Source organism: Saccopteryx bilineata, chromosome 4 (assembly GCF_036850765.1).
Source record: "Saccopteryx bilineata isolate mSacBil1 chromosome 4, mSacBil1_pri_phased_curated, whole genome shotgun sequence".
NCBI lineage: Eukaryota > Metazoa > Chordata > Mammalia > Chiroptera > Emballonuridae > Saccopteryx > Saccopteryx bilineata.
The window spans coordinates 247,414,161-247,423,249 of NC_089493.1; the positions used below are offsets into that span (position 1 = coordinate 247,414,161).

The 9,089-nt window shown below is 40.2% G+C and overlaps 1 non-coding gene across 1 annotated transcript; it reads right to left on the minus strand.

The window, feature by feature from the left end:
* Window positions 1-4,663: 4,663 nt before the first annotated feature.
* TRNAH-GUG (transfer RNA histidin (anticodon GUG)) lies at window positions 4,664-4,739 on the minus strand. Its single transcript has one exon. It is a non-coding gene; the product is annotated as a tRNA-His (tRNA).
* Between the last annotated feature and the right edge of the window lie 4,350 nt (window positions 4,740-9,089).

The following is a 9,089-nucleotide window of genomic DNA, read 5'->3' on the forward strand; positions in this document are numbered from 1 at the left end:
CACAGGAGAAGTGCCCATCTGCTTCTCCACCCCTCCCCCTCTCCTTCCTCTCTGTCTCTCTCTTCCCCTCCCGCAGCCAAGGCTCCATTGGAGTAAAGTTGGCCCGGGCGCTGAGGATGGCTCCTTGGCCTTTGCCTCAGGTGCTAGAATGGCTCTGGTTGCAACAGAGCGACACCCCAGATGGGCAGAGCATGCCGGGTGGATCCCGGTTGGGCACATGCGGGAGTCTGTCTGACTGCCTCCCCATTTCCAACTTCAGAAATACACACACACACACAAAAAGAATAGTAGTAATAACATTGCTACAACAGCACATAATATGTTAGTATAATTATATCTGACAATACCATTTTAAAATATAAATTTTTTATCAAATAATTAGTGAAACAAGTGAATAAATCTTATGATACATTGCTGAGTGATTTTCAAATATTTTTAAAAATCTCTACACAAATATTAAAATTTCTGTTTTAAGCTTAGATGAGTGATATCCAGATAATTTATATGATTGACTTAATTCCACATGGCTTAGTAAGATGATAGAGGAAGCCCAAAATTCAGTTCTATTTTCTTTTCCTGTGATAAATTCTTTGGCTCATGCTGTGTGGAAAATTAATTTCCGGTTGCAATTATTCCAGTTGAATTTGTCCCCTGTAGAACTAAGGCCATAACCCCTATTTAGGTTGAGGATGTTACATCTTTTTACTTATATACTTTGATTGTATATCCTTCTTATTTAAGCTCACCCTGGGTCCTCTGGAAATCTCCAGCTTTGTCAGCCAAAATTATTGTGGGCTGAAAGACACATCCACCATTACCCAGCTCAAAGTGCAGTGGTGAGCACATTCATTTCATCTGCCTGCATTCTAAGAACAATTTCCAGGTGAAAAGCCAGAGAGATCTTCACATCCTAACCACACTAATAAGATAAATGTCCACATTTATGTGGGAGACAGTGCTAATAATCTACTTTAAAAGAATTAGAAAATCTCCTTTCCCCTCTTTGAAAAATTGTACCAAGTTTTTTGAGCATCTAGTATATGATTAGGATTTTGTGAAGTTTTATGAGTATAAGGGGAAGCGGACATGCTAATTCCAATTGCCTATATATGGATGGTGTATTTGGGGGTGGAGAGAAGGAGAACTCTGCCTACTTGAAGTGATGATTTTTCTCAGAGGCAATCACACAGCATAGTTCCTACCTTATAGGAACACCAGAATCACAGTGCCTTGCGATTTGATTTTTGCTGGCATACATCTTGGAGAGAATAGGTCACATCCCCTTATGAGAAAATAGAAAGAAATAATCAGTGCTGAGAATCACTGGGAAGTGGGAGAGCTGGCAAAAGCAAGATCCAACTTCTGTGCTGTTGTGAAGCTAGAGGGCCAGAGGCCCCATGATCAACTCAGATCCCCAATTATTTGCATTTAGTGGCCGGTTATACTTACGGCTTGGACTACAGCTTAAGTCCTTCAATAGAAATTAATGTTCAAAGATTATAGCAATATTTACTTGTAAGTAGGATTTATGAGGATTCAGTTTTGGGAGAAGGAGAAATGCTAGGATAAGCAAGCCAGCTGACTTTTATTATTTATACAGTCTAGGAATACTCTTCTACAAGGTTCCCCTGGAACTCATAACTGTCTCCCCTAGCAGAGATGGGAAGCTCTAGCTCTTCCCATGGCTGTTATGCACCATGACAGTCCCAACACCACTACAGCCATTGCATACCAACACTGAATGAAAAAAGAAAATTATCCAACTGAGTGAACCAAATGAGGAAGCTTGTTATTATGGGAGATGAACAGAGTCTTGCTGTTCCTTTTGTCTTGAACTCTAAGACTTGATAACTAATGTCATATGCCTTCTAACCTTCTATGACTGTTGCCCTGCTTCAGTTCTTCGTGCCAAGGAAGGGTATCACAAAGCACCAGTGGCAGTCCTGTGTGGTTAATACAAAAGTGGAACATTTGCCCTGGCTGGATAGTTCAGTTTGTTACAGCTTCATCTTGATACGCCAAGATTGTGAGTTTGATCCCAGGTCAGTCTGGGCACATCCAAGAATCAACCAATGAATGTACAAATATGTGAAAAAACAAATTACTAAGTGGAACTTTGCCTTATCTCATTTTATACCTTGTTAATAGAAGAAAGATAAGGTGTGTATAAGAATGACTGCTATGGGAGTTCTAAACTTTGCAAGGATAACAGGTCAGACTTTAGGGAGTATGATCTGTAGACCTGTCTGAGGCAAACAGGATTCTCATCACCTACTTAACAAAGGAGAGAGTGAATTTTCCTTCACACAGAAGCAGAAATCAGCTAAAGGTTATCATAGAAGGATAATATATTTGGGGGTAGGCCTATACACTGTGTCTCTGGGGGGAAAACAGGGCTCTTATATGTCACGTTTGCCAATTTTTGTGGTATAAATATTAATACTTCTTCCATGTCACTTTAACAAATGAAATTCAATTTCTGATTATTTAATAATTGGCTCATGTAAGCTATTATAAGTAGGCTCTAGCAGAGGCTAACTGCATAGTTACCTCATGGGAAACAAATTGACCTTGATATAACCTAGTTTACTCTTTTGGATCAATGAAAAATGATAACAAAGTGATCCTTCTTTCTTTCCATTTGAATGGAGACTGTGCATGGACTGTACCCTTCTGTTTAGGTTCTTAGGTTACTAATGCCTATTCCAAGGATTCCCTTACCCTTAACTGATGCACTGCACTTTGGTTATGGACTAGAGGCTATCACAGTCAAATGCACAGAGTGCAAGGCTAAATTGAGTTGCTAAGACAGGAATCTGAGGAAATGATAACATATGAAGTAAAAACAAGAAGAAATCAAGTAAAAAGTAACATTTGAACCAAAACCTGAGTTCTAAAAGAAAACCAGAAAAGGAAAGCTCCAGAGATAGCCATCAGGTAGAAGAAATAAAAAAATATAAGCCACTCTGAGCCAGGTCAATGTTTGGTAAGTTCAAGTAATAGCTATTGTGGCCAGAGCCTGATAAATGAATATGGAGAAAATTGGTAGGAAGTGAGGCTGAAGGAATAAGTAGGAGTAGATCATATGGGATCTTATATGCCATAAAAAGGCAGTATTTTATTCCAATTTTAATGAGCAGTTTTAGGAGGGTTTAAAGCAATAAGTAATATGTGATTTTTATTTATTGAAAGAGCATTCCCATTTGTTACAAGGAGTGAGGGATGGGGAGTGAGGGATGGGGAGGCCAAAAAATAATGGAGTGGATGATTATCTTCTAGTTGGAAAGAATCCAGACACCCATGGTTGTTTGTCATACAATCCTAGCACAGATTTGCAGATGGACATAGCTTGTAGGGAGCAAAGTGGATATGGAGATTTGGCTTTAAAAGGAACTGACAACTTCTGTATTGAAGAAGTATACAGTCATGGGTTTTTGTTAGTGTAACTGAATGCAGTAACACCCACTGGCACAACATTTCCTGCATAGCACAGTCCAGTTCAACATTTGAAGTTAAATGCTTAAATGGGATGGAGCCTACCTCGACTTTTATATTGATGGTTGCCATTGCATATAATTGATTTAGTCAGCAAAATGCTAGCAGTAAAATGAAACTTGGAAACCTTCTGACAAATAAAGGTTTATGGTACAAAGAATAAAAATTAATATCTCTTCCCCAAAGAAATAGATGAACGAGGGACAGTTCATTTTCCATTTAATTGGATAAAAAAACCTTCATGTGATGACTTCAATTGTGCATCCCATGGGCAGACAGACATTTCTTGAATTCACCATGGATTTTTGAAGGTCATAGACAACAAAAGCATTTCTTCCATTATGTCTATTTATGGACTCTACATTTCAATGATTAACCCTGAAATGGAATAAACCATTTTTAGTTAAGAAGTTAATTTTCTATGAATTTTAAATGACTGTGCATTAGTTTATTTTAATTACATAAAGATAAAATTCTAGATTGAGATTTGGATCACGTACTCAACATTAATTAATGTTATTTATTAAATAATGCCTCAACATTAATTAATATTATTTACCATTCAGAGTCTTGTTTGGGGTAAATAATCAATATATAGTCCTTTTTACACAATTATTTTTTATATATGTCTAGAAATTTTGTACATGGTTATTTTCTTTCCAAGTAAGTTTATTGAATTAAGCCGTTTTAAACCTACTACCAAAGACCAGCAATACACTTAAAAAAAGAGATGAGTGTGAGTTGATTTTATTACCTTTATAATTAACATCCAGTAATTAGTTACTGTATTTTAGGACATATATGAAATGCACATACACATTGTATGCAGTCAATTTTCTGTGAAATGTTCTGCAATAGATCTTTCATGTAACTTTTTTTTTTTTTGTATTTTTCTGAAGTTGGAAACGGGGAGGCAGTCAGACAGACTCCCACATGCGCCGACCAGGATCCACCCAGCACGCCCACCAGGGGGTGATGCTCTGCCCATCTGGGGCATTGCTCTGTTGCAACCAGAGCCATTCTAGCACCTGAGGCAGAGGCCAAGGAGCCATCCTCAGCACCTGGGCAAACTTTCCTCCAATGGAGCCTTGGCTGCGGGAGGGGAAGAGAGAGACAGAGAGGAAGGAGAGGGGGAGGGGTGGAGAATTAGATGGGCACTTCTCCTGTGTGCCCTGGCTAGGAATCAAACCCAGGACTCCTGCACCACAGGCCGACGCCCTACCACTGAGCCAACCGGCCAGGGCTTTCATGTAACTTTTTATCTACATCCTTGGTTCAGTCTCCTTTCACTCCATAAGAAATTAGAATTGGGTAGTACTTTCTCAGCCCTCTGAACAATAAGATTTCTCAATTTTTAAATGTGCTTTCCAAGTCCAACAGGTAATTTTTTACATTCAAGCTATAAAAATAATTTTTAAGACAAATATAATTCAGGTAGAAATTCTGTATTACTTAGAATTATACAATTCTCATCTGTTTATTCACATCATTTTAACAATAGAAAGTTTATTGTCAGGACACATCAAAATCACATGGGTCAGGTCTCTGAGAAACCTAGTAAACAGTAAATACCTTGACCTCCAAGGAAGAACCGGAACTTCAGGGTAACTGTGCTTCATGATAGGTTCCCAGGATGCTTGGAAACTCTGCTGAAGGTATTACTTTGTCAACCTCTCAGCAGAATTATTTTGCTCTGATCTCCTGTCGCTATCAATCAACTTGTCCTGTTGACTCTAACTGAAACCAAGTCGTCCATTTCCTCTACGTGAGTTCTCCATTTAATTGCTATCTCCCCTGTTAGGGCACAGTTTGGACATTATACCACCACAAAGGGCACTGGCAAACCCAAACATGAATTTCTTTTGAGCTGTGTGTCACTTCTGTGCAGTCTACTGTGGTCAGGAGGCTGGGTCAGTGGCAGCAGACCGTCTTCCTGGTGGACCATGGGAGTGCTGCCACTTTGATGTTTGGCTGCTGCAGTCTAGACATTTGAGATGACATTGATTGCAGCTTTGAAGATCCCACACTTCAGAATCTTACTATCTTAAGTCAACCAATTAATGGAAAAAATGTGGAAAGACAAGATCAAAGGGGAATAATATATATAAAGGTCTCATGGCACCTCATCATCTTATAAAGTAAAATGTCAAGTAAGCAGCACCCTGAATTTCTGAAAACTGCACGTTCATTTAGTCATTTAGTCACTCAGTTATTTGTTTCATACATACTGATTTTCTACTGTAGTTCATGAACTAAACAAATGACGTGTAATCCCTACTCCGCACCTCCTACCTTTCACAGGGCTTAAATTATTTTAGAAAATGATACACAGTTAGACTAAATAAATGATAATGCAGCTATGAAGAATTTTATATTTGAAATCAAAGGATAATGCCTATATTTTGAGATTAAGTGGAAGAGGCCTCATCAAAGCCTCAGTTTGCTCAGGGAAAGGTATCTCTGACGAGGTGGTCCTTGAGCTGAGACCTGAAAAATGAAAAGGAACCAGCCAAAAGTCATGACATTCAATTTTCTCTTGCTTTAGAATGGTGAGAATTAATAGGACAAAACAGGGTTTTTTTTATATTAACTTTTGACCTAGTTCATTCAGTTCTTAAGGCAAAAATGGGTTCAACACAAAGGTATGTGGGACCTAGTCTTCACTGCCTAGTGCTTTAGTACCACACCGGTATGCTTATAATACACTGTTCATTCTCTTGCTTGAAATGTTACTGTAATTTGGGAGTAAGAAAAGATATTGCCACCTGGAAGAGAATATTTCTCAAGAACGATAGGACAACACATACCATGAAATTATAGTAACAGCAGCTGAACACTGATCCATCTGGTAACTTTAAACAATGCATCTGGCAATTTACAGGTAATTACTTGCCACATTTGACAGAAAAGGTCATAAATATTTCTTGTTATTACCAAACAAAACACCTGTGAGCTTAGAGCTAACACTTATAAATCTAGGGGCCATATTGGCTGACTGTCCTAAGTAAACATAAAGTCAGCTAAACTTCCAAACTGGAAAGTGCTGTACACATACTAAGAAGTTGTAAGGTTTGTGAATAAACATAAACTGTTTGATTCGAGGATGCAACTGGATTTTAAATGCAACTGGGTCTTTGACAGAATGACCAGAGATTCCTGTTTTCTTGGAACTTTTTTGGTTTATGCCAATTGCCCAGCTGTATTTTTTAAAAATGTCTCCTTTCACTCTCAAATGTGTCCTGGTCCTAAGTTGAAAGATAAAATCTATCTCCTTAGTCTTACCATACTCCAGGGGAAAAAAAAGACATAAATGAGAAAGAACTGAACAAGTATTTAGATCTCCAACTGTTACAAAAACAGGTAATAAAAAAGGTGTTAGCTACACTGAGGAGATACTGCCTTAGTATCCTGTACCATGTTATAATTCACTCTGAAGAGATAGGAAGACTCTCAGGAAAAGCAGGTAGTCCTGCTTTTACATAGATAAGGTAGATGGGTGGGTGGATGGATGGATGGATGGATGGATAGGTAGATAAAGAGATAGATGAGAAAGCGTGGAGGGGAGAGAAAGGCTTTATGTATGATTGACTAAACTCTATATTCAGCTAATTGCAACTACTTTAGCATTCTTTCTGAAAACTGATGCTGAATTGCTAGCACTTTAAAATTCCCCAGTGATGCAATTCTTTATAAAAAATCAGTAGATATGTTTTAGGCATACTCTAAAAATCCAGGCAAAGAAAGAAATTTTTAAAAAATCTCAACTCATCTAATTTTAAAAAGATCAGGAATTACTAGTATATTGAACGTAGAAATTCAGACTTCTAACTGAAATGAGTTAACTTTTATGGTGAATTCTGGTAGGTACGATCCTATCGCATCATCAATAATTTGAAACATACAACATTTGAAAGAAAAGAATTTTAATCTAATTTAACTTCACTAGCACCTCCTTTGAACAAATGATGGAATTGTATTTGCAATGAGCAATAGTTCTTTTTTTCTTTTTTAATGGGCCATTTTCCCTAAGTTTTGAATTCTGTCCTTTGCCTCAAATAACTTGTTCAACAAGAATGGCTAGCATTTTCTGGTGACGTCAGAGAAATGGCTCCGTGAGCAGCGCGTCCGACAGATCTCCCCAAAATCTCAACAAATTTATCAACTAGAAACAGAAAAATTTATCCTCAGAGCATTCTGGAGTTCCACACACACACTGAAAGCAAAAGGACTGTTGCCGAGGAGGGAGTACGCCTGTGGTGAGTCAACCCACACATGCAGCTGCCCGCCCATGGGACGGCAGCCTGGGCACTGGCGGCCGCTGCTGCATGCCCTGAGAAACCACGCGTGCGCCCCCCGTGCCGAAGTCCAGAGAGTCCCCGACCACTGGCATGACGAGAAACCGCGCGTGCCCCGTGCCGCGGTCCAGAGAGTCCCCGGCCACTGGTGTGCCGAGAAACCCCGCGCGCCCCGTGCCGTGGTCCAGAGAGTCCCCGTCCACTGGCATGCCGAGAAACCGTGCGCGCGCCCTGTGCCGCGGTCCAGAGAGTCCCCGGCCACTGGCGTACCGAGAAACCGCGGCTCGAGGGGCGCCAAGGCTGTCTTTCCTAGTCAGGAGATTCTCTCTGTGGGCGGGGCACCTCACCCAGCCATTCAAGCTAACAATCAAGCATTGGGGGGAGGGGCATGCAGGCAGCCTGAAATACTTTCTGGAGCACAGCTGCGGATCCAATCACTGAAATTAGCTTAACCCACGAAATCTACGCACCCACGGGGCACTAATTAATAAGATCTCTCCCAGTTCAGCGATCCAAGACAAGAGGCATGATATTTTTCAGTGCCTTTCGCTAAAGGGGTGGGGGCAACTTCTCATTGACAGAGCCTCCATATTCAGGGATATACCTAACAAGAGGGACTTGGCAGATATTAAGATCCATAAAGCAAACAGCGACTAGTGCTTCTTCTTCCCAGCCAAAACAGGCTACCAAGTGTGGAAAGCCTGGGTTGAGTGGTCCAACTGAATGATAGGCGCTGAACAGTCACCTTGACAACAATTGACTCCCAGCCCCACCTGATTAGCTGGAGGCTCTGACTGCCTGAGCCTTACCCAGAGCCTTGCGCTGAGTGAGGATAGAGTGGGGATTTCCCAGCTCTTTGAGCCTCTTACTCCCCAGACAGAAGCAGTGGCAGCCTCATAGCTGGATCACCAGGCTGCTAATTCAGGAAGGGGAGACTAGGAAAGAGACTCCAGGAAAGCAAACTCTCTCATTGTTGAACTCTGCAAACGCCAACAATCCTTGACTACCAGCGAGACTAAATCCAATTATATGACATTGCCATAGAATCCCATCAACTGCAAATTCCTACCTAAGAGTGACACAGGGGCAGAGCCTGGGGTACAGAGTCACCAACCAGGAAGAGGGAGAGAAAAGAAAAAAGGAAGAAGTTAACCTCTCAAAATCAAGAAAAATCCACAGATTTTATAACTTGTTCCACTAATTCTTTGTTGTTGTTGTTTCTTTCTTCTATCTTATTGCCTTTATTATTATTTCTATTTCTTCCACCTCGGTCCTTTTACTCTCTGCCCATCTTATGCT